Source organism: Schistocerca piceifrons, unplaced genomic scaffold, assembly GCF_021461385.2.
Source record: "Schistocerca piceifrons isolate TAMUIC-IGC-003096 unplaced genomic scaffold, iqSchPice1.1 HiC_scaffold_1772, whole genome shotgun sequence".
NCBI classification, from domain to species: Eukaryota; Metazoa; Arthropoda; class Insecta; order Orthoptera; family Acrididae; genus Schistocerca; species Schistocerca piceifrons.
This window is the reverse complement of record NW_025727648.1, coordinates 354,160-378,077: the sequence shown is the minus strand read 5'-3', so window position 1 is coordinate 378,077 and position 23,918 is coordinate 354,160. Positions and strand designations below refer to the sequence as shown.

At 47.5% G+C, this 23,918-nt stretch overlaps 29 non-coding genes across 29 annotated transcripts; all 29 read left to right on the top strand.

The window, feature by feature from the left end:
* The first annotated feature begins 1,063 nt into the window (after positions 1-1,063).
* Trnar-ucg lies at positions 1,064-1,136 on the top strand. Its single transcript has one exon. It is a non-coding gene; the product is annotated as a tRNA-Arg (tRNA).
* A 438-nt stretch (positions 1,137-1,574) lies between these two features.
* Positions 1,575-1,647, top strand: Trnak-cuu. Its single transcript has one exon. It is a non-coding gene; the product is annotated as a tRNA-Lys (tRNA).
* Positions 1,648-1,968: 321 nt separating this feature from the next.
* On the top strand, positions 1,969-2,040 carry Trnat-agu. The gene has a single exon. It is a non-coding gene; the product is annotated as a tRNA-Thr (tRNA).
* A 542-nt stretch (positions 2,041-2,582) lies between these two features.
* On the top strand, positions 2,583-2,655 carry Trnar-ucg. The gene has a single exon. It is a non-coding gene; the product is annotated as a tRNA-Arg (tRNA).
* Positions 2,656-3,093: 438 nt separating this feature from the next.
* Trnak-cuu lies at positions 3,094-3,166 on the top strand. The gene has a single exon. It is a non-coding gene; the product is annotated as a tRNA-Lys (tRNA).
* Positions 3,167-9,295: 6,129 nt separating this feature from the next.
* Positions 9,296-9,368, top strand: Trnar-ucg. Its single transcript has one exon. It is a non-coding gene; the product is annotated as a tRNA-Arg (tRNA).
* A 438-nt stretch (positions 9,369-9,806) lies between these two features.
* Positions 9,807-9,879, top strand: Trnak-cuu. The gene has a single exon. It is a non-coding gene; the product is annotated as a tRNA-Lys (tRNA).
* A 321-nt stretch (positions 9,880-10,200) lies between these two features.
* Positions 10,201-10,272, top strand: Trnat-agu. Its single transcript has one exon. It is a non-coding gene; the product is annotated as a tRNA-Thr (tRNA).
* A 541-nt stretch (positions 10,273-10,813) lies between these two features.
* Positions 10,814-10,886, top strand: Trnar-ucg. Its single transcript has one exon. It is a non-coding gene; the product is annotated as a tRNA-Arg (tRNA).
* A 438-nt stretch (positions 10,887-11,324) lies between these two features.
* On the top strand, positions 11,325-11,397 carry Trnak-cuu. The gene has a single exon. It is a non-coding gene; the product is annotated as a tRNA-Lys (tRNA).
* A 321-nt stretch (positions 11,398-11,718) lies between these two features.
* On the top strand, positions 11,719-11,790 carry Trnat-agu. The gene has a single exon. It is a non-coding gene; the product is annotated as a tRNA-Thr (tRNA).
* A 1,393-nt stretch (positions 11,791-13,183) lies between these two features.
* Positions 13,184-13,256, top strand: Trnar-ucg. Its single transcript has one exon. It is a non-coding gene; the product is annotated as a tRNA-Arg (tRNA).
* A 438-nt stretch (positions 13,257-13,694) lies between these two features.
* On the top strand, positions 13,695-13,767 carry Trnak-cuu. Its single transcript has one exon. It is a non-coding gene; the product is annotated as a tRNA-Lys (tRNA).
* Positions 13,768-14,088: 321 nt separating this feature from the next.
* On the top strand, positions 14,089-14,160 carry Trnat-agu. The gene has a single exon. It is a non-coding gene; the product is annotated as a tRNA-Thr (tRNA).
* A 542-nt stretch (positions 14,161-14,702) lies between these two features.
* On the top strand, positions 14,703-14,775 carry Trnar-ucg. The gene has a single exon. It is a non-coding gene; the product is annotated as a tRNA-Arg (tRNA).
* Positions 14,776-15,213: 438 nt separating this feature from the next.
* On the top strand, positions 15,214-15,286 carry Trnak-cuu. The gene has a single exon. It is a non-coding gene; the product is annotated as a tRNA-Lys (tRNA).
* Positions 15,287-15,607: 321 nt separating this feature from the next.
* Positions 15,608-15,679, top strand: Trnat-agu. The gene has a single exon. It is a non-coding gene; the product is annotated as a tRNA-Thr (tRNA).
* Positions 15,680-16,221: 542 nt separating this feature from the next.
* Positions 16,222-16,294, top strand: Trnar-ucg. The gene has a single exon. It is a non-coding gene; the product is annotated as a tRNA-Arg (tRNA).
* Positions 16,295-16,732: 438 nt separating this feature from the next.
* Positions 16,733-16,805, top strand: Trnak-cuu. The gene has a single exon. It is a non-coding gene; the product is annotated as a tRNA-Lys (tRNA).
* Positions 16,806-17,126: 321 nt separating this feature from the next.
* Positions 17,127-17,198, top strand: Trnat-agu. The gene has a single exon. It is a non-coding gene; the product is annotated as a tRNA-Thr (tRNA).
* A 542-nt stretch (positions 17,199-17,740) lies between these two features.
* On the top strand, positions 17,741-17,813 carry Trnar-ucg. The gene has a single exon. It is a non-coding gene; the product is annotated as a tRNA-Arg (tRNA).
* Positions 17,814-18,251: 438 nt separating this feature from the next.
* On the top strand, positions 18,252-18,324 carry Trnak-cuu. Its single transcript has one exon. It is a non-coding gene; the product is annotated as a tRNA-Lys (tRNA).
* Positions 18,325-18,645: 321 nt separating this feature from the next.
* On the top strand, positions 18,646-18,717 carry Trnat-agu. The gene has a single exon. It is a non-coding gene; the product is annotated as a tRNA-Thr (tRNA).
* Positions 18,718-19,259: 542 nt separating this feature from the next.
* On the top strand, positions 19,260-19,332 carry Trnar-ucg. Its single transcript has one exon. It is a non-coding gene; the product is annotated as a tRNA-Arg (tRNA).
* A 438-nt stretch (positions 19,333-19,770) lies between these two features.
* Positions 19,771-19,843, top strand: Trnak-cuu. Its single transcript has one exon. It is a non-coding gene; the product is annotated as a tRNA-Lys (tRNA).
* Positions 19,844-20,164: 321 nt separating this feature from the next.
* Positions 20,165-20,236, top strand: Trnat-agu. The gene has a single exon. It is a non-coding gene; the product is annotated as a tRNA-Thr (tRNA).
* A 545-nt stretch (positions 20,237-20,781) lies between these two features.
* Positions 20,782-20,854, top strand: Trnar-ucg. The gene has a single exon. It is a non-coding gene; the product is annotated as a tRNA-Arg (tRNA).
* Positions 20,855-21,292: 438 nt separating this feature from the next.
* On the top strand, positions 21,293-21,365 carry Trnak-cuu. Its single transcript has one exon. It is a non-coding gene; the product is annotated as a tRNA-Lys (tRNA).
* Positions 21,366-21,686: 321 nt separating this feature from the next.
* On the top strand, positions 21,687-21,758 carry Trnat-agu. Its single transcript has one exon. It is a non-coding gene; the product is annotated as a tRNA-Thr (tRNA).
* Positions 21,759-23,918: the final 2,160 nt, after the last annotated feature.

The following is a 23,918-nucleotide window of genomic DNA, read 5'->3' as shown; positions in this document are numbered from 1 at the left end:
AACTTGCTTTTGTCACTAGGTCTGCTGAAGCCGCTTATACTATTGACATCATCGTCCGGCCCGATTCCTCCTTTTTTCCGCGAACGAAGCTCCATACAGTCATGTGGTTGATTGGACATTTCGTACATTTTGTCATCAGTTGTCATGAAGACGATGGACACCTAGCGTTTCGGCAGTACATGCTTACTGCTTACTGGCAGCGCTTGCGATTGCCAGGCCTCCGTGATGATTTTGCAAATATGCTTAGCCTGACATTTGAAAGAGAGGGTGTTGGCTAAGGACACCTGTGTGAGCCATTTTCTTTTATACTGTTTCGGGATTTACCGCCTTGGTGTATGTTTCTTCTCTACATCCAGGACTGAAGTTTTCGTGGACCATAAAAAAAAAAAAAAAAAAAAAAAAAAAGATGGATAGAGCGTCTGCCATGTAAGCAGGAGATCAAAAAAAAAAAAAAAAAAAAAAAGTGGCAGAGCGCTGGTCTAGTAAACCAGAGGTCGTGAGTTCGATCCTCACAGGAGGCAAAAGAATTTTGTAACAGCCCCTTCTAACGTAGATCTTTCGAAAAAAGCGGTCAAGGATATAAAAAATTATGAATGGGTTCGGTATTTAAGAAATGCTCTCGCAAATGAATAGTGCGAATGGTGCTATTAAAGTAGGCACCAGAAACTGCTGCTTTTGGCAGTCTCCGGAGAATGCCGACGTGGAATACTTAGTTCTTGTGATGTATTTTCTACCCCTGGTAGAGACCCTCGCGGTTGTCGTCGTCGTCGGCGCCGCCGCCGCTTTGGTAATAGAGGCAACTCGCCATTGTATGACATAGGGTGAGGCACCTTCTGCAAGCGACTGAGATGGCAGTAAGCAATTGAAGCTGATTTGCAACCTCTTGTTTGATCAGCGTCACAAGGGCTTGAATGTAACTTGCGATGGGACACAGCAAGAAGTAGCGTCGCCTTTTTAGTACTGAAATTGGAGATGGAGAATTGCGTCAAAGATGGGAAATTCATTCCGGCAAGCGTACAAATGGCGACAATGAGGTGTGTGTGGGGAAGCATATTGCGCCAGTGACCGTGTGGCCTAATGGATAAGGCGTCGGACTTCGGATCCGAAGATTGCAGGTTCGAATCCTATCACGGTCGAGTTTTTCCAGTTCTGCAAAAGATGCATGCTGTTTTACTGAGTTGTTTGAGTACTACAAATCTAGTTGAAAGTTGCTGCTGTCCGCTTCCTGGCTGCAAACCGGCGTCTACCTGAAGCTCAAGCAAGACAAAGGGGTTGTGTAGCGAAATTTTCGGCACAGTGCCGATCAGGAGAGATTTTTGGAACTACTGCGTCTGACTCAGGACCCAAGAGCTGCGCCACAGGCGTCTGCGCACAGTCGAGCATGTGTGTTGAATAATGGTGCTGATAGCCACGTATCATTTCAAGTAGATTTGATGCCTTTCGGAAAATTTATTTCATTGAATAGGAATTGTAGCTCATTTGTGGCAGCAGGAAATAAGCTGTAGTCAAAAGGATCTTCCATAGATGGTCGCAGGTCGCATAAATACTGTATGGCTCGTGACGCGTTGTGTGGAGCCCGGCTAGCTCAGTCGGTAGAGCATGAGACTCTTAATCTCAGGGTCGTGGGTTCGAGCCCCACGCTGGGCGGCGCAAAATTTTGTGTCTACGCGGATGCAACCTGCGCCCCTCTCGTGAGCCTTGCGTAATGAACATAACGGGTTACGACGATGCCTAGCTTCGTATGAATATCAGAGGAATGGTTTTTGAAGCTGAAAGTAGCTCTGAAATGAAATAAAAGTGTTGTTTTGGAATTTTAGGCGTACATCGATATCGTGTGAGATGTGTAGGAAAGCAGCAGCTGTGCTAACTAAATACAAATAATGGTCGCTAATGCGGTGCGTTTCCAGCTGAAGGGCTCCGATTGACTGGTCCATAAGATTGAAGTACCCGAAATGTGAACTAGGCGGCGCCTCCTTAGCTCAGTGGCAGAGCGCTGGTCTAGTAAACCAGACGTCGTGAGTTCGATCCTCACAGGAGGCAAAAGAATTTTGTAACAGCCCCTTCTAACGTAGATCTTTCGAAAAAAGCGGTCAAGGATATAAAAAATTATGAATGGGTTCGGTATTTAAGAAATGCTCTCGCAAATGAATAGTGCGAATGGTGCTATTAAAGTAGGCACCAGAAACTGCTGCTTTTGGCAGTCTCCGGAGAATGCCGACGTGGAATACTTAGTTCTTGTGATGTATTTTCTACCCCTGGTAGAGACCCTCGCGGTTGTCGTCGTCGTCGGCGCCGCCGCCGCTTTGGTAATAGAGGCAACTCGCCATTGTATGACATAGGGTGAGGCACCTTCTGCAAGCGACTGAGATGGCAGTAAGCAATTGAAGCTGATTTGCAACCTCTTGTTTGATCAGCGTCACAAGGGCTTGAATGTAACTTGCGATGGGACACAGCAAGAAGTAGCGTCGCCTTTTTAGTACTGAAATTGGAGATGGAGAATTGCGTCAAAGATGGGAAATTCATTCCGGCAAGCGTACAAATGGCGACAATGAGGTGTGTGGGGGGAAGCATATTGCGCCAGTGACCGTGTGGCCTAATGGATAAGGCGTCGGACTTCGGATCCGAAGATTGCAGGTTCGAATCCTATCACGGTCGAGTTTTTCCAGTTCTGCAAAAGATGCATGCTGTTTTACTGAGTTGTTTGAGTACTACAAATCTAGTTGAAAGTTGCTGCTGTCCGCTTCCTGGCTGCAAACCGGCGTCTACCTGAAGCTCAAGCAAGACAAAGGGGTTGTGTAGCGAAATTTTCGGCACAGTGCCGATCAGGAGAGATTTTTGGAACTACTGCGTCTGACTCAGGACCCAAGAGCTGCGCCACAGGCGTCTGCGCACAGTCGAGCATGTGTGTTGAATAATGGTGCTGATAGCCACGTATCATTTCAAGTAGATTTGATGCCTTTCGGAAAATTTATTTCATTGAATAGGAATTGTAGCTCATTTGTGGCAGCAGGAAATAAGCTGTAGTCAAAAGGATCTTCCATAGATGGTCGCAGGTCGCATAAATACTGTATGGCTCGTGACGCGTTGTGTGGAGCCCGGCTAGCTCAGTCGGTAGAGCATGAGACTCTTAATCTCAGGGTCGTGGGTTCGAGCCCCACGCTGGGCGGCGCAAAATTTTGTGTCTACGCGGATGCAACCTGCGCCCCTCTCGTGAGCCTTGCGTAATGAACGTAACGGGTTACGACGATGCCTAGCTTCGTATGAATATCAGAGGAATGGTTTTTGAAGCTGAAAGTAGCTCTGAAATGAAATAAAAGTGTTGTTTTGGAATTTTAGGCGTACATCGATATCGTGTGAGATGTGTAGGAAAGCAGCAGCTGTGCTAACTAAATACAAATAATGGTCGCTAATGCGGTGCGTTTCCAGCTGAAGGGCTCCGATTGACTGGTCCATAAGATTGAAGTACCCGAAATGTGAACTAGGCGGCGCCTCCTTAGCCAGTTCCGCTTTAGACGCCGTGCAGTGTGGACGTGCCTAGTCTTCCGCTCCGCCGTAGCGTTACGTATAGTGGACTATCGTTGTTTACGTGTTGTGTTGCAACTTCTGTGAGTGTTTCTCCGTCGTTGTTTCGTACCTTGTGTTACTTTCTGTCCTTATTTCAGTGTGTTGTGTGTAGCGGTTTCGACCGCCTATTTTGAAAATGTCGTCCCAGGTTATTCCTCGTCAGGCTACAGTTAGTTTTACTTTCGACAAGTCAACCCGCAATGTGCAACCTAGTTCCCTTGAGATTCATGATTGGTTGGTAGATACCTTTGGTGTTCATTCGGATCAGGTGCACACTGCTTATTTTGATACCGAACTGTATGTTTTCTTTGTTAAGTTCATGGACCCACTTCAGGTTGATAAAATTCTTTCTAAATATGGTCATCAAGTTCTCTTTCGGCATCGGGATGATTCTGTAAGTACCGTTCTGCTTTCCAATGCTTCCATCACGTATACCAATGTTCGTGTTTACAACCTTCCACCGGAGGTGGATAATGTCTATCTTAAGGAGGGTCTACAAAAGTACGGTGATGTAAAGAGCATTCGCCTTGAACGCTGGTCAAGCCAACATCGCCTGCAATGTTACAGTGGTATTCGTTCAGTCGAAATGCACATTAAGCAGAATATTCCATCTCACCTGCAGATCGGTGGATATCGTGTCCATGTAACATATAGTGGTCAGGTTGGCACCTGTTTTTTGTGCAATGAAAGTGGTCACGTGCGTACTGACTGTCCGCGGAGGGTTTTTGTTTTAAAAAATTCTCTCGAACAGCGTCGCAAGTTAACGGTCGCTGACCTCGTTGCAGGTGGTTCTGCTCTTGGTGTAGCACAGTCCAGTGGTAGTAGCGCCCCGCCACAGGTTTTGCGCACCCCTGACACAGAATTTCCTCCTTTGCGTGCTAAATCTGATGTTGTTCCGTCTGTCCCTCAGGTGGGTGTGCCACTTTTGAATAATAAGAGGCGTCGCCCACACGATGGAAATAGTACGGATGAGGATCTCCCTGAGATGCCCCAGTCCGAGCGACCGGCATCCTCCGAGCCACTGTGTACTGTAGCTGCTCCCTGCCCTCCTGAGGTAGCGGTTCCGGTGGCGGCTGCTGGCCCCCCTCCGGCCTCCGACGCAGCTTCTCTCGAGTCGGGTCGTCGGTCGGGCCTGTTGGCGCCGTCTTCCAAACCGACTTCGATGTCACAACAAGTGGAGCCGCGACAACTTCCTGCTTCGCTGCCCCATACCTCTGCCAGCGGAGCTGCTCCGCTTCCTTCCAACTCTGCGGCCTCGGACCTTCCTGCTCACGTTTCGCCTCCGTGCAGTCCATGTTTGCCGGAAGCTAGTGCAGGTGTTGACCATTCCGTTTCGTCGGATGTTTCCGCCGCGACCCCGGATCCCGCATGTGGACCGGCGCGGGTGGTGTCGGATACAGAACTTGACCCTTTTACGTCACCGGCGGCTGAAGCTTCCTTGCCCGTCAGCCGACGCAAGTTACGCGTTCAGCCGAACGTTAATGCTGTTCGTAAAAAACCGAAACGTAAGGGATCCGCGGAACGGGGTAGCAGTCCCCCTCCCTCGGATGCCTCCGTCACCCCTGGTATGGACTGTGACGCTGGTGCGTCGGTGTAGGTGATTTGTTTTCTCGCTTTTCTGTCTATGGTTCAAGCATACACCTTTCTTACCTTAAATGTTAACCGTATTGAGTCCGACGTTCGCATTGCCTCTTTGCGGCAGTTTATTTACGACGCCTGTGCGGACGTAGTGTTTTTGCAGGAAGTGTTGTTTTCTGATCTCTCTCTACCTGGATTTCAAACTGCTTTTAATGTCGCGCCGGAATATTCAACAGGAACTGCTCTTTTCTTTCGAGAGGGCATTCCTATTACTGACATTGAATTCCTTGACTCTGGCCGTGGGATTGGTTGTCGTCTTTTTGATCTCCGCCTCGTTGTTTTGTATGCCCCCTCTGGTTCGGGTCACACTGTGGCTCGATCGCGCTTTTATAAAGAAGAGCTTATTTATCTTTTGCGCCAGAGTCCTCGGAGTCTCCTGCTCGGAGGCGATTTTAATTGTGTTTTACGCCCTGCAGACCAGTCCCCCAATTTTAATTATTGCCGTGATTTACATGACTTAGTTCGTACGATGCATCTGCGTGATGTTTGGGAACACAAATATCCAACCCTGGTGAAATATACGTTTTTTACCGGGTCCTCATGCAGTAGACTCGACAGATTCTATTTATCTGATTTTTTATGTGATAAAATTCTTTTTGTCGATGTTATTCCTACTAGTTTTTCTGACCATTGTGCTTTTACTGCAACTGTAAATCTTAGTCACCAACCTGCAAAACTTTATCGTTCCCAGTGGATGTTAAATGTTTCCCACCTTGCCGACAGTGCTATGGATGATGTTATAAGTGGCGTGTGGGAGCGATGTCTTCGCTCTGTCCCGCGATACCCCTCCTTGCTGGTTTGGTGGACTGCGTTTGCCAAGCCCAAGATTCGTCAGACTTTGATTTTTTACTGTGCTGCAAGGGCGCGTGATTTTAAGAACACGTATGAATATTACTACTCTGTCCTGCGTGAACTATATGACGCGGCGGGTACCTCTCCTCTGCGGATCCATGATGTTCGTCGTATTAAAGCCAAGCTCTTGAGCCTTAAACGACGACAGATGGATGGTCTGCGAGTCAAGTCGAAACCTCACTCTCTTGTTGAAGGTGAACTGACATCCTTGTACCACCTGCTACGGCATCAGACTCGTCGTCGTCGCTCCTTCATCTCTTCTCTTACGGTGGATGATGGACGACAGCTTATTGCACAGGAGGAAATGGTTCGTGCTCTTCATCAGTATTATACTAGTCTATATTCTGCCGATGATTCTGGTGAGTCTCTTTCGGATGATGTCCTTGGGGATCTAACTGCGACGATCGCGCCTGACGCGAACGGCGAATTTCTCCGGGAGTTCCAGGTAGATGATGTTTTCGATTTTATTGCTCGCTCTCCGTCCAGTAAATCGCCGGGTCCAGACGGCCTGCCTAAAGAATTTTATCTCCGTTTTTGGCCTCTTTTGGGTGGCATTTTTACGCAGATTTTAAATGAGATTGTCAGGGGGGTGGATGTGCCTGCCGATTTTAAAGTAGGGAAAATTGTTTTAATTCCGAAGTCCTCTGGTCGTTTATCTGCTGCCAATCTTCGTCCGCTCACATTGCTGAACTTTGACTACAAGACAGCTGCTAGAGCGCTCAATAGCCGGTTGTCTTCTCTGCTTCGGGGTGTGATTGGTGCACATCAATGTTGTTTTCATGATAGATCTATTCTGACACCAGTAGCCGAATATCGGGATGTTGTCTCGGTTGCGGCGGTTACAAACGTACATTGTGCCTTTGCCTTCCTTGATTTTTACAAGGCTTTTGATCACGTCAGTCATGTGTTTTTAGATCATGTTTTAGGTACAATAGGTTTTAACGCTTCATCACGTGGTGTTCTTGGCAATTTGTATAGGGGAATAACAGCTCGGGTGTCAGTCAATGGGCAGCTGACGCCGCCCATTGCTATCCGCCGCGGAGTGCCTCAGGGTAGTCCGCTCTCTATGTCTTTATTCGTATTGTCCCTGGAACCGCTGCTTCGGACTATTGCTCTCAAGCTTCAGGGTATGTCCCTCTCTGGTGGGAAGCTCTCTGTTAAGGCATATGCGGATGATGTCGTTGTTCTCCTCCGTCAACGTGATGATATCCGGTTGTTGAAAGGGGCAGTTGATGCATACTGTCGTGTCTCTGGAGCGCGTCTCAATCAGGGTAAATGTAAGTTCCTTGACATTCGAGGATTTCGCGATGCTGATGTCCCTTGGGCCACTTTTGTCGATCGCCATACGTCCTTGGGGATTATCATTGATCGGTGTCCTCTAAAAATGGCGGCTCTCAATTGGAAATCTGTCACCGAGAAGATACAGGGGGCTCTGATGGTCCATGAGCAGCGCTCTGCTACCATTTTGCAAAAAGTCAGAATTTTAGACACTTACGTTCTATGTAAAGCTTATTATGTTGCTCAGCTGTTCCCACTTCCCCTGATGGTGGCGAAAAGGTTGCGCCAATTGTCTAGCAGGTTTATATGGAAGGGCCATCTATTCAAGTTACGTTACGAGGTTATGACGAAACCGCGTATCTCCGGAGGCTTGGGCCTCTCTGACATTACTCGCAAGGCGTCTGCTTTGTACGTCCGCCGAACGACTCTAATTGTTACGCAAGAAGAGACTTCAATTACATCCAGGCTTTTTACTGTTGTGCGTCCGGCGAGCCTTGCTCCACCTGTCGATGTCGGACGCCTAAATATTAAGCTGAAACACATTCGGGAGTTTTACATTGCGGTGAGTTACCTCGGTGACGTCTTCTTGCGGCGACCGGTGCCAACGACCAAGGGCTTGATTGCCCGCTGGGAGGGGCTGGCCGGTCCCAATCCAATAGAACTGGCGTCTCCATCTGTGTCCTGGAGGAACGTCTGGAAGAATGTTAGTCTGCCGATACACTCTATGGCCGTGGCGTCCACGTGGTATAGGGTAATAAATAATTTGGTTCCCACCAATGTACGACTGCACCGTATTGGACTTTCTGACACGGACACCTGTACTCGGTGTGGTCTCCTGGATACCCTTGAACATCGATTCACCTGCTGCGGGCACCTTGCCAATTGGCGTTGGCTCAGGAAACAACTTGCTTTTGTCACTAGGTCTGCTGAAGCCGCTTATACTATTGACATCATCGTCCGGCCCGATTCCTCCTTTTTTCCGCGAACGAAGCTCCATACAGTCATGTGGTTGATTGGACATTTCGTACATTTTGTCATCAGTTGTCATGAAGACGATGGACACCTAGCGTTTCGGCAGTACATGCTTACTGCTTACTGGCAGCGCTTGCGATTGCCAGGCCTCCGTGATGATTTTGCAAATATGCTTAGCCTGACATTTGAAAGAGAGGGTGTTGGCTAAGGACACCTGTGTGAGCCATTTTCTTTTATACTGTTTCGGGATTTACCGCCTTGGTGTATGTTTCTTCTCTACATCCAGGACTGAAGTTTTCGTGGACCATAAAAAAAAAAAAAAAAAAAAAAAAAAGATGGATAGAGCGTCTGCCATGTAAGCAGGAGATCAAAAAAAAAAAAAAAAAAAAAAGTGGCAGAGCGCTGGTCTAGTAAACCAGAGGTCGTGAGTTCGATCCTCACAGGAGGCAAAAGAATTTTGTAACAGCCCCTTCTAACGTAGATCTTTCGAAAAAAGCGGTCAAGGATATAAAAAATTATGAATGGGTTCGGTATTTAAGAAATGCTCTCGCAAATGAATAGTGCGAATGGTGCTATTAAAGTAGGCACCAGAAACTGCTGCTTTTGGCAGTCTCCGGAGAATGCCGACGTGGAATACTTAGTTCTTGTGATGTATTTTCTACCCCTGGTAGAGACCCTCGCGGTTGTCGTCGTCGTCGGCGCCGCCGCCGCTTTGGTAATAGAGGCAACTCGCCATTGTATGACATAGGGTGAGGCACCTTCTGCAAGCGACTGAGATGGCAGTAAGCAATTGAAGCTGATTTGCAACCTCTTGTTTGATCAGCGTCACAAGGGCTTGAATGTAACTTGCGATGGGACACAGCAAGAAGTAGCGTCGCCTTTTTAGTACTGAAATTGGAGATGGAGAATTGCGTCAAAGATGGGAAATTCATTCCGGCAAGCGTACAAATGGCGACAATGAGGTGTGTGTGGGGAAGCATATTGCGCCAGTGACCGTGTGGCCTAATGGATAAGGCGTCGGACTTCGGATCCGAAGATTGCAGGTTCGAATCCTATCACGGTCGAGTTTTTCCAGTTCTGCAAAAGATGCATTCTGTTTTACTGAGTTGTTTGAGTACTACAAATCTAGTTGAAAGTTGCTGCTGTCCGCTTCCTGGCTGCAAACCGGCGTCTACCTGAAGCTCAAGCAAGACAAAGGGGTTGTGTAGCGAAATTTTCGGCACAGTGCCGATCAGGAGAGATTTTTGGAACTACTGCGTCTGACTCAGGACCCAAGAGCTGCGCCACAGGCGTCTGCGCACAGTCGAGCATGTGTGTTGAATAATGGTGCTGATAGCCACGTATCATTTCAAGTAGATTTGATGCCTTTCGGAAAATTTATTTCATTGAATAGGAATTGTAGCTCATTTGTGGCAGCAGGAAATAAGCTGTAGTCAAAAGGATCTTCCATAGATGGTCGCAGGTCGCATAAATACTGTATGGCTCGTGACGCGTTGTGTGGAGCCCGGCTAGCTCAGTCGGTAGAGCATGAGACTCTTAATCTCAGGGTCGTGGGTTCGAGCCCCACGCTGGGCGGCGCAAAATTTTGTGTCTACGCGGATGCAACCTGCGCCCCTCTCGTGAGCCTTGCGTAATGAACGTAACGGGTTACGACGATGCCTAGCTTCGTATGAATATCAGAGGAATGGTTTTTGAAGCTGAAAGTAGCTCTGAAATGAAATAAAAGTGTTGTTTTGGAATTTTAGGCGTACATCGATATCGTGTGAGATGTGTAGGAAAGCAGCAGCTGTGCTAACTAAATACAAATAATGGTCGCTAATGCGGTGCGTTTCCAGCTGAAGGGCTCCGATTGACTGGTCCATAAGATTGAAGTACCCGAAATGTGAACTAGGCGGCGCCTCCTTAGCTCAGTGGCAGAGCGCTGGTCTAGTAAACCAGAGGTCGTGAGTTCGATCCTCACAGGAGGCAAAAGAATTTTGTAACAGCCCCTTCTAACGTAGATCTTTCGAAAAAAGCGGTCAAGGATATAAAAAATTATGAATGGGTTCGGTATTTAGAAATGCTCTCGCAAATGAATAGTGCGAATGGTGCTATTAAAGTAGGCACCAGAAACTGCTGCTTTTGGCAGTCTCCGGAGAATGCCGACGTGGAATACTTAGTTCTTGTGATGTATTTTCTACCCCTGGTAGAGACCCTCGCGGTTGTCGTCGTCGTCGGTGCCGCCGCCGCTTTGGTAATAGAGGCAACTCGCCATTGTATGACATAGGGTGAGGCACCTTCTGCAAGCGACTGAGATGGCAGTAAGCAATTGAAGCTGATTTGCAACCTCTTGTTTGATCAGCGTCACAAGGGCTTGAATGTAACTTGCGATGGGACACAGCAAGAAGTAGCGTCGCCTTTTTAGTACTGAAATTGGAGATGGAGAATTGCGTCAAAGATGGGAAATTCATTCCGGCAAGCGTACAAATGGCGACAATGAGGTGTGTGTGGGGAAGCATATTGCGCCAGTGACCGTGTGGCCTAATGGATAAGGCGTCGGACTTCGGATCCGAAGATTGCAGGTTCGAATCCTATCACGGTCGAGTTTTTCCAGTTCTGCAAAAGATGCATGCTGTTTTACTGAGTTGTTTGAGTACTACAAATCTAGTTGAAAGTTGCTGCTGTCCGCTTCCTGGCTGCAAACCGGCGTCTACCTGAAGCTCAAGCAAGACAAAGGGGTTGTGTAGCGAAATTTTCGGCACAGTGCCGATCAGGAGAGATTTTTGGAACTACTGCGTCTGACTCAGGACCCAAGAGCTGCGCCACAGGCGTCTGCGCACAGTCGAGCATGTGTGTTGAATAATGGTGCTGATAGCCACGTATCATTTCAAGTAGATTTGATGCCTTTCGGAAAATTTATTTCATTGAATAGGAATTGTAGCTCATTTGTGGCAGCAGGAAATAAGCTGTAGTCAAAAGGATCTTCCATAGATGGTCGCAGGTCGCATAAATACTGTATGGCTCGTGACGCGTTGTGTGGAGCCCGGCTAGCTCAGTCGGTAGAGCATGAGACTCTTAATCTCAGGGTCGTGGGTTCGAGCCCCACGCTGGGCGGCGCAAAATTTTGTGTCTACGCGGATGCAACCTGCGCCCCTCTCGTGAGCCTTGCGTAATGAACGTAACGGGTTACGACGATGCCTAGCTTCGTATGAATATCAGAGGAATGGTTTTTGAAGCTGAAAGTAGCTCTGATATGAAATAAAAGTGTTGTTTTGGAATTTTAGGCGTACATCGATATCGTGTGAGATGTGTAGGAAAGCAGCAGCTGTGCTAACTAAATACAAATAATGGTCGCTAATGCGGTGCGTTTCCAGCTGAAGGGCTCCGATTGACTGGTCCATAAGATTGAAGTACCCGAAATGTGAACTAGGCGGCGCCTCCTTAGCTCAGTGGCAGAGCGCTGGTCTAGTAAACCAGAGGTCGTGAGTTCGATCCTCACAGGAGGCAAAAGAATTTTGTAACAGCCCCTTCTAACGTAGATCTTTCGAAAAAAGCGGTCAAGGATATAAAAAATTATGAATGGGTTCGGTATTTAAGAAATGCTCTCGCAAATGAATAGTGCGAATGGTGCTATTAAAGTAGGCACCAGAAACTGCTGCTTTTTCCCTTCCCCCACCTCCTCCTCTTCCTCGAAAGGATACGAATCCTATACACCTCCCGTAAACTCGATCCTCCTCACCCGCTCGTCTCCCCGATCCTCTCCCACCCCCGCCCGCTGCCGCGCCTGTACTCCCACGTCCCACCTGGTCTCCATCTCTCCACCCTCCTTACCCTCTCCCAAGGTGGTTTCCGCCAGCTCCCCCTCCCTGATGATGTCCTCCTCCCCTGCATCTACCCCTCCTATCAACTTTGATCCTCCCCCCCCTCCTGTGTCCTTTCCTTCAGGCACCCTCCCTCCCCCCCTTTTCCCTTCCCTTCTCTTTCCTTTCCCCCCTCCCTCCTACCCTCTCCTCCGGGCTTCACTCCCCCTACCTCCCTCCCCCTCTCTCCTTTGCCCATGGCATCTCTGCTCTCCCCTCTCCCATTTCCCCTTCCTCCTCCTCCACCTCCTCTCTTGGCAGGTCCCCGGACTCGTACACGCTGAGTGGACATTCGCGCGCCGGAGATCGTCGCCATCAGTGTCTCGTGAGTGCCGTCGTGTTTCGTGTTCAGTGTTCCCGTCATCCTCCATCGTTCACCTGTGCCATCGCCATCTTCAGTGTTAGTGCGTCGTGACAACAGTTTGTAGTGAATTTTCGTCAAGTGTGAACGGCTCCGTGTTTGTCTTTATGTGTCTACTGTTTTATTACCCACCGTTATGTCACATTTGTGTATTCTTTCTGTTCTATCTTTATCTCCTCTACGGCTGAAGAGCGGCGTACCATGCTGCTGACAGCCTGCCTGTTTGTACGGGTTTGAAAATAACAATAAAGAAAAAAAAAAAAAAAAAAAAAAAAACTGCTGCTTTTGGCAGTCTCCGGAGAATGCCGACGTGGAATACTTAGTTCTTGTGATGTATTTTCTACCCCTGGTAGAGACCCTCGCGGTTGTCGTCGTCGTCGTCGTCGGCGCCGCCGCCGCTTTGGTAATAGAGGCAACTCGCCATTGTATGACATAGGGTGAGGCACCTTCTGCAAGCGACTGAGATGGCAGTAAGCAATTGAAGCTGATTTGCAACCTCTTGTTTGATCAGCGTCACAAGGGCTTGAATGTAACTTGCGATGGGACACAGCAAGAAGTAGCGTCGCCTTTTTAGTACTGAAATTGGAGATGGAGAATTGCGTCAAAGATGGGAAATTCATTCCGGCAAGCGTACAAATGGCGACAATGAGGTGTGTGTGGGGAAGCACATTGCGCCAGTGACCGTGTGGCCTAAGGGATAAGGCGTCGGACTTCGGATCCGAAGATTGCAGGTTCGAATCCTATCACGGTCGAGTTTTTCCAGTTCTGCAAAAGATGCATTCTGTTTTACTGAGTTGTTTGAGTACTACAAATCTAGTTGAAAGTTGCTGCTGTCCGCTTCCTGGCTGCAAACCGGCGTCTACCTGAAGCTCAAGCAAGACAAAGGGGTTGTGTAGCGAAATTTTCGGCACAGTGCCGATCAGGAGAGATTTTTGGAACTACTGCGTCTGACTCAGGACCCAAGAGCTGCGCCACAGGCGTCTGCGCACAGTCGAGCATGTGTGTTGAATAATGGTGCTGATAGCCACGTATCATTTCAAGTAGATTTGATGCCTTTCGGAAAATTTATTTCATTGAATAGGAATTGTAGCTCATTTGTGGCAGCAGGAAATAAGCTGTAGTCAAAAGGATCTTCCATAGATAGTCGCAGGTCGCATAAATACTGTATGGCTCGTGACGCGTTGTGTGGAGCCCGGCTAGCTCAGTCGGTAGAGCATGAGACTCTTAATCTCAGGGTCGTGGGTTCGAGCCCCACGCTGGGCGGCGCAAAATTTTGTGTCTACGCGGATGCAACCTGCGCCCCTCTCGTGAGCCTTGCGTAATGAACGTAACGGGTTACGACGATGCCTAGCTTCGTATGAATATCAGAGGAATGGTTTTTGAAGCTGAAAGTAGCTCTGAAATGAAATAAAAGTGTTGTTTTGGAATTTTAGGCGTACATCGATATCGTGTGAGATGTGTAGGAAAGCAGCAGCTGTGCTAACTAAATACAAATAATGGTCGCTAATGCGGTGCGTTTCCAGCTGAAGGGCTCCGATTGACTGGTCCATAAGATTGAAGTACCCGAAATGTGAACTAGGCGGCGCCTCCTTAGCTCAGTGGCAGAGCGCTGGTCTAGTAAACCAGAGGTCGTGAGTTCGATCCTCACAGGAGGCAAAAGAATTTTGTAACAGCCCCTTCTAACGTAGATCTTTCGAAAAAAGCGGTCAAGGATATAAAAAATTATGAATGGGTTCGGTATTTAAGAAATGCTCTCGCAAATGAATAGTGCGAATGGTGCTATTAAAGTAGGCACCAGAAACTGCTGCTTTTGGCAGTCTCCGGAGAATGCCGACGTGGAATACTTAGTTCTTGTGATGTATTTTCTACCCCTGGTAGAGACCCTCGCGGTTGTCGTCGTCGTCGGCGCCGCCGCCGCTTTGGTAATAGAGGCAACTCGCCATTGTATGACATAGGGTGAGGCACCTTCTGCAAGCGACTGAGATGGCAGTAAGCAATTGAAGCTGATTTGCAACCTCTTGTTTGATCAGCGTCACAAGGGCTTGAATGTAACTTGCGATGGGACACAGCAAGAAGTAGCGTCGCCTTTTTAGTACTGAAATTGGAGATGGAGAATTGCGTCAAAGATGGGAAATTCATTCCGGCAAGCGTACAAATGGCGACAATGAGGTGTGTGTGGGGAAGCATATTGCGCCAGTGACCGTGTGGCCTAATGGATAAGGCGTCGGACTTCGGATCCGAAGATTGCAGGTTCGAATCCTATCACGGTCGAGTTTTTCCAGTTCTGCAAAAGATGCATTCTGTTTTACTGAGTTGTTTGAGTACTACAAATCTAGTTGAAAGTTGCTGCTGTCCGCTTCCTGGCTGCAAACCGGCGTCTACCTGAAGCTCAAGCAAGACAAAGGGGTTGTGTAGCGAAATTTTCGGCACAGTGCCGATCAGGAGAGATTTTTGGAACTACTGCGTCTGACTCAGGACCCAAGAGCTGCGCCACAGGCGTCTGCGCACAGTCGAGCATGTGTGTTGAATAATGGTGCTGATAGCCACGTATCATTTCAAGTAGATTTGATGCCTTTCGGAAAATTTATTTCATTGAATAGGAATTGTAGCTCATTTGTGGCAGCAGGAAATAAGCTGTAGTCAAAAGGATCTTCCATAGATGGTCGCAGGTCGCATAAATACTGTATGGCTCGTGACGCGTTGTGTGGAGCCCGGCTAGCTCAGTCGGTAGAGCATGAGACTCTTAATCTCAGGGTCGTGGGTTCGAGCCCCACGCTGGGCGGCGCAAAATTTTGTGTCTACGCGGATGCAACCTGCGCCCCTCTCGTGAGCCTTGCGTAATGAACGTAACGGGTTACGACGATGCCTAGCTTCGTATGAATATCAGAGGAATGGTTTTTGAAGCTGAAAGTAGCTCTGAAATGAAATAAAAGTGTTGTTTTGGAATTTTAGGCGTACATCGATATCGTGTGAGATGTGTAGGAAAGCAGCAGCTGTGCTAACTAAATACAAATAATGGTCGCTAATGCGGTGCGTTTCCAGCTGAAGGGCTCCGATTGACTGGTCCATAAGATTGAAGTACCCGAAATGTGAACTAGGCGGCGCCTCCTTAGCTCAGTGGCAGAGCGCTGGTCTAGTAAACCAGAGGTCGTGAGTTCGATCCTCACAGGAGGCAAAAGAATTTTGTAACAGCCCCTTCTAACGTAGATCTTTCGAAAAAAGCGGTCAAGGATATAAAAAATTATGAATGGGTTCGGTATTTAAGAAATGCTCTCGCAAATGAATAGTGCGAATGGTGCTATTAAAGTAGGCACCAGAAACTGCTGCTTTTGGCAGTCTCCGGAGAATGCCGACGTGGAATACTTAGTTCTTGTGATGTATTTTCTACCCCTGGTAGAGACCCTCGCGGTTGTCGTCGTCGTCGGCGCCGCCGCCGCTTTGGTAATAGAGGCAACTCGCCATTGTATGACATAGGGTGAGGCACCTTCTGCAAGCGACTGAGATGGCAGTAAGCAATTGAAGCTGATTTGCAACCTCTTGTTTGATCAGCGTCACAAGGGCTTGAATGTAACTTGCGATGGGACACAGCAAGAAGTAGCGTCGCCTTTTTAGTACTGAAATTGGAGATGGAGAATTGCGTCAAAGATGGGAAATTCATTCCGGCAAGCGTACAAATGGCGACAATGAGGTGTGTGTGGGGAAGCATATTGCGCCAGTGACCGTGTGGCCTAATGGATAAGGCGTCGGACTTCGGATCCGAAGATTGCAGGTTCGAATCCTGTCACGGTCGAGTTTTTCCAGTTCTGCAAAAGATGCATGCTGTTTTACTGAGTTGTTTGAGTACTACAAATCTAGTTGAAAGTTGCTGCTGTCCGCTTCCTGGCTGCAAACCGGCGTCTACCTGAAGCTCAAGCAAGACAAAGGGGTTGTGTAGCGAAATTTTCGGCACAGTGCCGATCAGGAGAGATTTTTGGAACTACTGCGTCTGACTCAGGACCCAAGAGCTGCGCCACAGGCGTCTGCGCACAGTCGAGCATGTGTGTTGAATAATGGTGCTGATAGCCACGTATCATTTCAAGTAGATTTGATGCCTTTCGGAAAATTTATTTCATTGAATAGGAATTGTAGCTCATTTGTGGCAGCAGGAAATAAGCTGTAGTCAAAAGGATCTTCCATAGATGGTCGCAGGTCGCATAAATACTGTATGGCTCGTGACGCGTTGTGTGGAGCCCGGCTAGCTCAGTCGGTAGAGCATGAGTCTCTTAATCTCAGAGTCGTGGGTTCGAGTCCCACACTGGGCGGCGCAAAATTTTGTGTCTACGCGGATGCAACCTGCGCCCCTCTCGTGAGCCTTGCGTAATGAACGTAACGGGTTACGACGATGCCTAGCTTCGTATGAATATCAGAGGAATGGTTTTTGAAGCTGAAAGTAGCTCTGAAATGAAATAAAAGTGTTGTTTTGGAATTTTAGGCGTACATCGATATCGTGTGAGATGTGTAGGAAAGCAGCAGCTGTGCTAACTAAATACAAATAATGGTCGCTAATGCGGTGCGTTTCCAGCTGAAGGGCTCCGATTGACTGGTCCATAAGATTGAAGTACCCGAAATGTGAACTAGGCGGCGCCTCCTTAGCTCAGTGGCAGAGCGCTGGTCTAGTAAACCAGAGGTCGTGAGTTCGATCCTCACAGGAGGCAAAAGAATTTTGTAACAGCCCCTTCTAACGTAGATCTTTCGAAAAAAGCGGTCAAGGATATAAAAAATTATGAATGGGTTCGGTATTTAAGAAATGCTCTCGCAAATGAATAGTGCGAATGGTGCTATTAAAGTAGGCACCAGAAACTGCTGCTTTTGGCAGTCTCCGGAGAATGCCGACGTGGAATACTTAGTTCTTGTGATGTATTTTCTACCCCTGGTAGAGACCCTCGCGGTTGTCGTCGTCGTCGGCGCCGCCGCCGCTTTGGTAATAGAGGCAACTCGCCATTGTATGACATAGGGTGAGGCACCTTCTGCAAGCGACTGAGATGGCAGTAAGCAATTGAAGCTGATTTGCAACCTCTTGTTTGATCAGCGTCACAAGGGCTTGAATGTAACTTGCGATGGGACACAGCAAGAAGTAGCGTCGCCTTTTTAGTACTGAAATTGGAGATGGAGAATTGCGTCAAAGATGGGAAATTCATTCCGGCAAGCGTACAAATGGCGACAATGAGGTGTGTGTGGGGAAGCATATTGCGCCAGTGACCGTGTGGCCTAATGGATAAGGCGTCGGACTTCGGATCCGAAGATTGCAGGTTCGAATCCTGTCACGGTCGAGTTTTTCCAGTTCTGCAAAAGATGCATGCTGTTTTACTGAGTTGTTTGAGTACTACAAATCTAGTTGAAAGTTGCTGCTGTCCGCTTCCTGGCTGCAAACCGGCGTCTACCTGAAGCTCAAGCAAGACAAAGGGGTTGTGTAGCGAAATTTTCGGCACAGTGCCGATCAGGAGAGATTTTTGGAACTACTGCGTCTGACTCAGGACCCAAGAGCTGCGCCACAGGCGTCTGCGCACAGTCGAGCATGTGTGTTGAATAATGGTGCTGATAGCCACGTATCATTTCAAGTAGATTTGATGCCTTTCGGAAAATTTATTTCATTGAATAGGAATTGTAGCTCATTTGTGGCAGCAGGAAATAAGCTGTAGTCAAAAGGATCTTCCATAGATGGTCGCAGGTCGCATAAATACTGTATGGCTCGTGACGCGTTGTGTGGAGCCCGGCTAGCTCAGTCGGTAGAGCATGAGACTCTTAATCTCAGGGTCGTGGGTTCGAGCCCCACGCTGGGCGGCGCAAAATTTTGTGTCTACGCGGATGCAACCTGCGCCCCTCTCGTGAGCCTTGCGTAATGAACGTAACGGGTTACGACGATGCCTAGCTTCGTATGAATATCAGAGGAATGGTTTTTGAAGCTGAAAGTAGCTCTGAAATGAAATAAAAGTGTTGTTTTGGAATTTTAGGCGTACATCGATATCGTGTGAGATGTGTAGGAAAGCAGCAGCTGTGCTAACTAAATACAAATAATGGTCGCTAATGCGGTGCGTTTCCAGCTGAAGGGCTCCGATTGACTGGTCCATAAGATTGAAGTACCCGAAATGTGAACTAGGCGGCGCCTCCTTAGCTCAGTGGCAGAGCGCTGGTCTAGTAAACCAGAGGTCGTGAGTTCGATCCTCACAGGAGGCAAAAGAATTTTGTAACAGCCCCTTCTAACGTAGATCTTTCGAAAAAAGCGGTCAAGGATATAAAAAATTATGAATGGGTTCGGTATTTAAGAAATGCTCTCGCAAATGAATAGTGCGAATGGTGCTATTAAAGTAGGCACCAGAAACTGCTGCTTTTGGCAGTCTCCGGAGAATGCCGACGTGGAATACTTAGTTCTTGTGATGTATTTTCTACCCCTGGTAGAGACCCTCGCGGTTGTCGTCGTCGTCGGCGCCGCCGCCGCTTTGGTAATAGAGGCAACTCGCCATTGTATGACATAGGGTGAGGCACCTTCTGCAAGCGACTGAGATGGCAGTAAGCAATTGAAGCTGATTTGCAACCTCTTGTTTGATCAGCGTCACAAGGGCTTGAATGTAACTTGCGATGGGACACAGCAAGAAGTAGCGTCGCCTTTTTAGTACTGAAATTGGAGATGGAGAATTGCGTCAAAGATGGGAAATTCATTCCGGCAAGCGTACAAATGGCGACAATGAGGTGTGTGTGGGGAAGCATATTGCGCCAGTGACCGTGTGGCCTAATGGATAAGGCGTCGGACTTCGGATCCGAAGATTGCAGGTTCGAATCCTATCACGGTCGAGTTTTTCCAGTTCTGCAAAAGATGCATTCTGTTTTACTGAGTTGTTTGAGTACTACAAATCTAGTTGAAAGTTGCTGCTGTCCGCTTCCTGGCTGCAAACCGGCGTCTACCTGAAGCTCAAGCAAGACAAAGGGGTTGTGTAGCGAAATTTTCGGCACAGTGCCGATCAGGAGAGATTTTTGGAACTACTGCGTCTGACTCAGGACCCAAGAGCTGCGCCACAGGCGTCTGCGCACAGTCGAGCATGTGTGTTGAATAATGGTGCTGATAGCCACGTATCATTTCAAGTAGATTTGATGCCTTTCGGAAAATTTATTTCATTGAATAGGAATTGTAGCTCATTTGTGGCAGCAGGAAATAAGCTGTAGTCAAAAGGATCTTCCATAGATGGTCGCAGGTCGCATAAATACTGTATGGCTCGTGACGCGTTGTGTGGAGCCCGGCTAGCTCAGTCGGTAGAGCATGAGACTCTTAATCTCAGGGTCGTGGGTTCGAGCCCCACGCTGGGCGGCGCAAAATTTTGTGTCTACGCGGATGCAACCTGCGCCCCTCTCGTGAGCCTTGCGTAATGAACGTAACGGGTTACGACGATGCCTAGCTTCGTATGAATATCAGAGGAATGGTTTTTGAAGCTGAAAGTAGCTCTGAAATGAAATAAAAGTGTTGTTTTGGAATTTTAGGCGTACATCGATATCGTGTGAGATGTGTAGGAAAGCAGCAGCTGTGCTAACTAAATACAAATAATGGTCGCTAATGCGGTGCGTTTCCAGCTGAAGGGCTCCGATTGACTGGTCCATAAGATTGAAGTACCCGAAATGTGAACTAGGCGGCGCCTCCTTAGCTCAGTGGCAGAGCGCTGGTCTAGTAAACCAGAGGTCGTGAGTTCGATCCTCACAGGAGGCAAAAGAATTTTGTAACAGCCCCTTCTAACGTAGATCTTTCGAAAAAAGCGGTCAAGGATATAAAAAATTATGAATGGGTTCGGTATTTAAGAAATGCTCTCGCAAATGAATAGTGCGAATGGTGCTATTAAAGTAGGCACCAGAAACTGCTGCTTTTGGCAGTCTCCGGAGAATGCCGACGTGGAATACTTAGTTCTTGTGATGTATTTTCTACCCCTGGTAGAGACCCTCGCGGTTGTCGTCGTCGTCGTCGGCGCCGCCGCCGCTTTGGTAATAGAGGCAACTCGCCATTGTATGACATAGGGTGAGGCACCTTCTGCAAGCGACTGAGATGGCAGTAAGCAATTGAAGCTGATTTGCAACCTCTTGTTTGATCAGCGTCACAAGGGCTTGAATGTAACTTGCGATGGGACACAGCAAGAAGTAGCGTCGCCTTTTTAGTACTGAAATTGGAGATGGAGAATTGCGTCAAAGATGGGAAATTCATTCCGGCAAGCGTACAAATGGCGACAATGAGATGTGTGTGGGGAAGCATATTGCGCCAGTGACCGTGTGGCCTAATGGATAAGGCGTCGGACTTCGGATCCGAAGATTGCAGGTTCGAATCCTATCACGGTCGAGTTTTTCCAGTTCTGCAAAAGATGCATTCTGATTTACTGAGTTGTTTGAGTACTACAAATCTAGTTGAAAGTTGCTGCTGTCCGCTTCCTGGCTGCAAACCGGCGTCTACCTGAAGCTCAAGCAAGACAAAGGGGTTGTGTAGCGAAATTTTCGGCACAGTGCCGATCAGGAGAGATTTTTGGAACTACTGCGTCTGACTCAGGACCCAAGAGCTGCGCCACAGGCGTCTGCGCACAGTCGAGCATGTGTGTTGAATAATGGTGCTGATAGCCACGTATCATTTCAAGTAGATTTGATGCCTTTCGGAAAATTTATTTCATTGAATAGGAATTGTAGCTCATTTGTGGCAGCAGGAAATAAGCTGTAGTCAAAAGGATCTTCCATAGATGGTCGCAGGTCGCATAAATACTGTATGGCTCGTGACGCGTTGTGTGGAGCCCGGCTAGCTCAGTCGGTAGAGCATGAGACTCTTAATCTCAGGGTCGTGGGTTCGAGCCCCACGCTGGGCGGCGCAAAATTTTGTGTCTACGCGGATGCAACCTGCGCCCCTCTCGTGAGCCTTGCGTAATGAACGTAACGGGTTACGACGATGCCTAGCTTCGTATGAATATCAGAGGAATGGTTATTGAAGCTGAAAGTAGCTCTGAAATGAAATAAAAGTGTTGTTTTGGAATTTTAGGCGTACATCGATATCGTGTGAGATGTGTAGGAAAGCAGCAGCTGTGCTAACTAAATACAAATAATGGTCGCTAATGCGGTGCGTTTCCAGCTGAAGGGCTCCGATTGACTGGTCCATAAGATTGAAGTACCCGAAATGTGAACTAGGCGGCGCCTCCTTAGCTCAGTGGCAGAGCGCTGGTCTAGTAAACCAGAGGTCGTGAGTTCGATCCTCACAGGAGGCAAAAGAATTTTGTAACAGCCCCTTCTAACGTAGATCTTTCGAAAAAAGCGGTCAAGGATATAAAAAATTATGAATGGGTTCGGTATTTAAGAAATGCTCTCGCAAATGAATAGTGCGAATGGTGCTATTAAAGTAGGCACCAGAAACTGCTGCTTTTGGCAGTCTCCGGAGAATGCCGACGTGGAATACTTAGTTCTTGTGATGTATTTTCTACCCCTGGTAGAGACCCTCGCGGTTGTCGTCGTCGTCGGCGCCGCCGCCGCTTTGGTAATAGAGGCAACTCGCCATTGTATGACATAGGGTGAGGCACCTTCTGCAAGCGACTGAGATGGCAGTAAGCAATTGAAGCTGATTTGCAACCTCTTGTTTGATCAGCGTCACAAGGGCTTGAATGTAACTTGCGATGGGACACAGCAAGAAGTAGCGTCGCCTTTTTAGTACTGAAATTGGAGATGGAGAATTGCGTCAAAGATGGGAAATTCATTCCGGCAAGCGTACAAATGGCGACAATGAGGTGTGTGTGGGGAAGCATATTGCGCCAGTGACCGTGTGGCCTAATGGATTGGAATTGATTTTCAGAGTAACATTCGGCACACCATTGCAACCAACTATAGAAAGCTTCTACGGACTATTCGTGCCAGCATACGAGAACACAGTGTACGAAAACTAAATGAAATTCAGAAAGTAACGGTCGCAAATGTATACCTCACCTCGAAACTCAATTATGTCGCTCAAGTTTTACCAATGTCTACACTCACTGCAAAACGAATTATGTCAGCTTTAGGACAGTTTGTCAGCCATCACCACATTTTTAAAGTCCAGTTTGACACCTTAACGCTTGCCACAAAAAATGGTGGCTTAAATCTTGTCGATGTTGGAAAGAAGGCGCAAGCTTTATACATATCAAAAACTTTCCACCAATGGAAACACTCAGCTGATAGTCTCGCTGCTCACCTGCTTACTGAGATAGCTCCCGCCGACCTCAGTCCACCAATCACGGTGCAACATATTCCAAACGGACTTTACCACTTAAAATGGTTTTTACTGGAGTACAGTTATGTACAAACAAGGATCCCCGAACAGGAAATGAAGACAGTGAAACACGTTTACCAGGAACTTCTAAAAGATAAGAAGAAAAATAACATCGAAGAAAAATACAACCTTTTCGACTGGAAGGTAATCTGGGAGAACATCCATAGTCCGTACTTGCCGTCAACAATGAAAGCCACTTGGTATTTCGCAGTTAACAGAAAATTGGCCACTAACTCCAAACTACATAACATACACCTCGCAGAATCACCTTTGTGCACAACGTGTAATTTAATAGATACTGATGAACACAGGTTTGTGTGCGACAACGTAAAAGGTATATGGGAATATATCACGAACAAGTTAGCACTCATCAGTCGAACATCGCCCAGATACATAACCCCTGCTGCCTTTCTGACGCCGGACGATACCCCGTACCCACGGACGAGAAGGAACGCTCTAAACTGGTTAAAAGCCGCTACTGTACATTACTTATTTACAAAAGCAGAAAAGAGTAAAGAAGACTTCTGGGTCTATCTTACAACTCACCACCAGATACTAATGAAAACGAAAAACTATAAGGATAACTTCGCCAACTACCTGCTCAAAGCTATAACGTAAAAAAACAAAAAGTGACTGCTAGATCAATTGATTGAATTTCATGTTAACGAACATTCAGCAGATACTCACTCAAGATAAGACGGACCATCTATACGGCGAATACTACGTCATGTTGACCGAACCACGAGTTACAAACACCTCTGAAGTAATCGATTGGCAATATTTCAAGCTTCATTTTGTAAGAAGAAGAAAATTCAGTTTTCTGTTTTCGAGAAATAATTTAGTTCTCTTTCAATTTCGCAGAGTTCAAAACAAAGCTTTTCTATTTTCCAAGAAATGGATTTTCACTTTCCTTTTAACTTCCTTGACGTTTTCTGTTACCACGAGGCAATGGAGCCGCAATAAATTTCAGTTCCTATTTACTTCCTATGGATGCTTGTATCTGAACGACGCATGTAATCCACAACGTTTTTCATTTTCCTTAAATTAAAGGCCTTTGATGCCGCGCCGACGAAGGCGACTAAATGGCGAGCAGAAGGACGGGCTATAAGGGGTGGATGGAGGCCCGAAA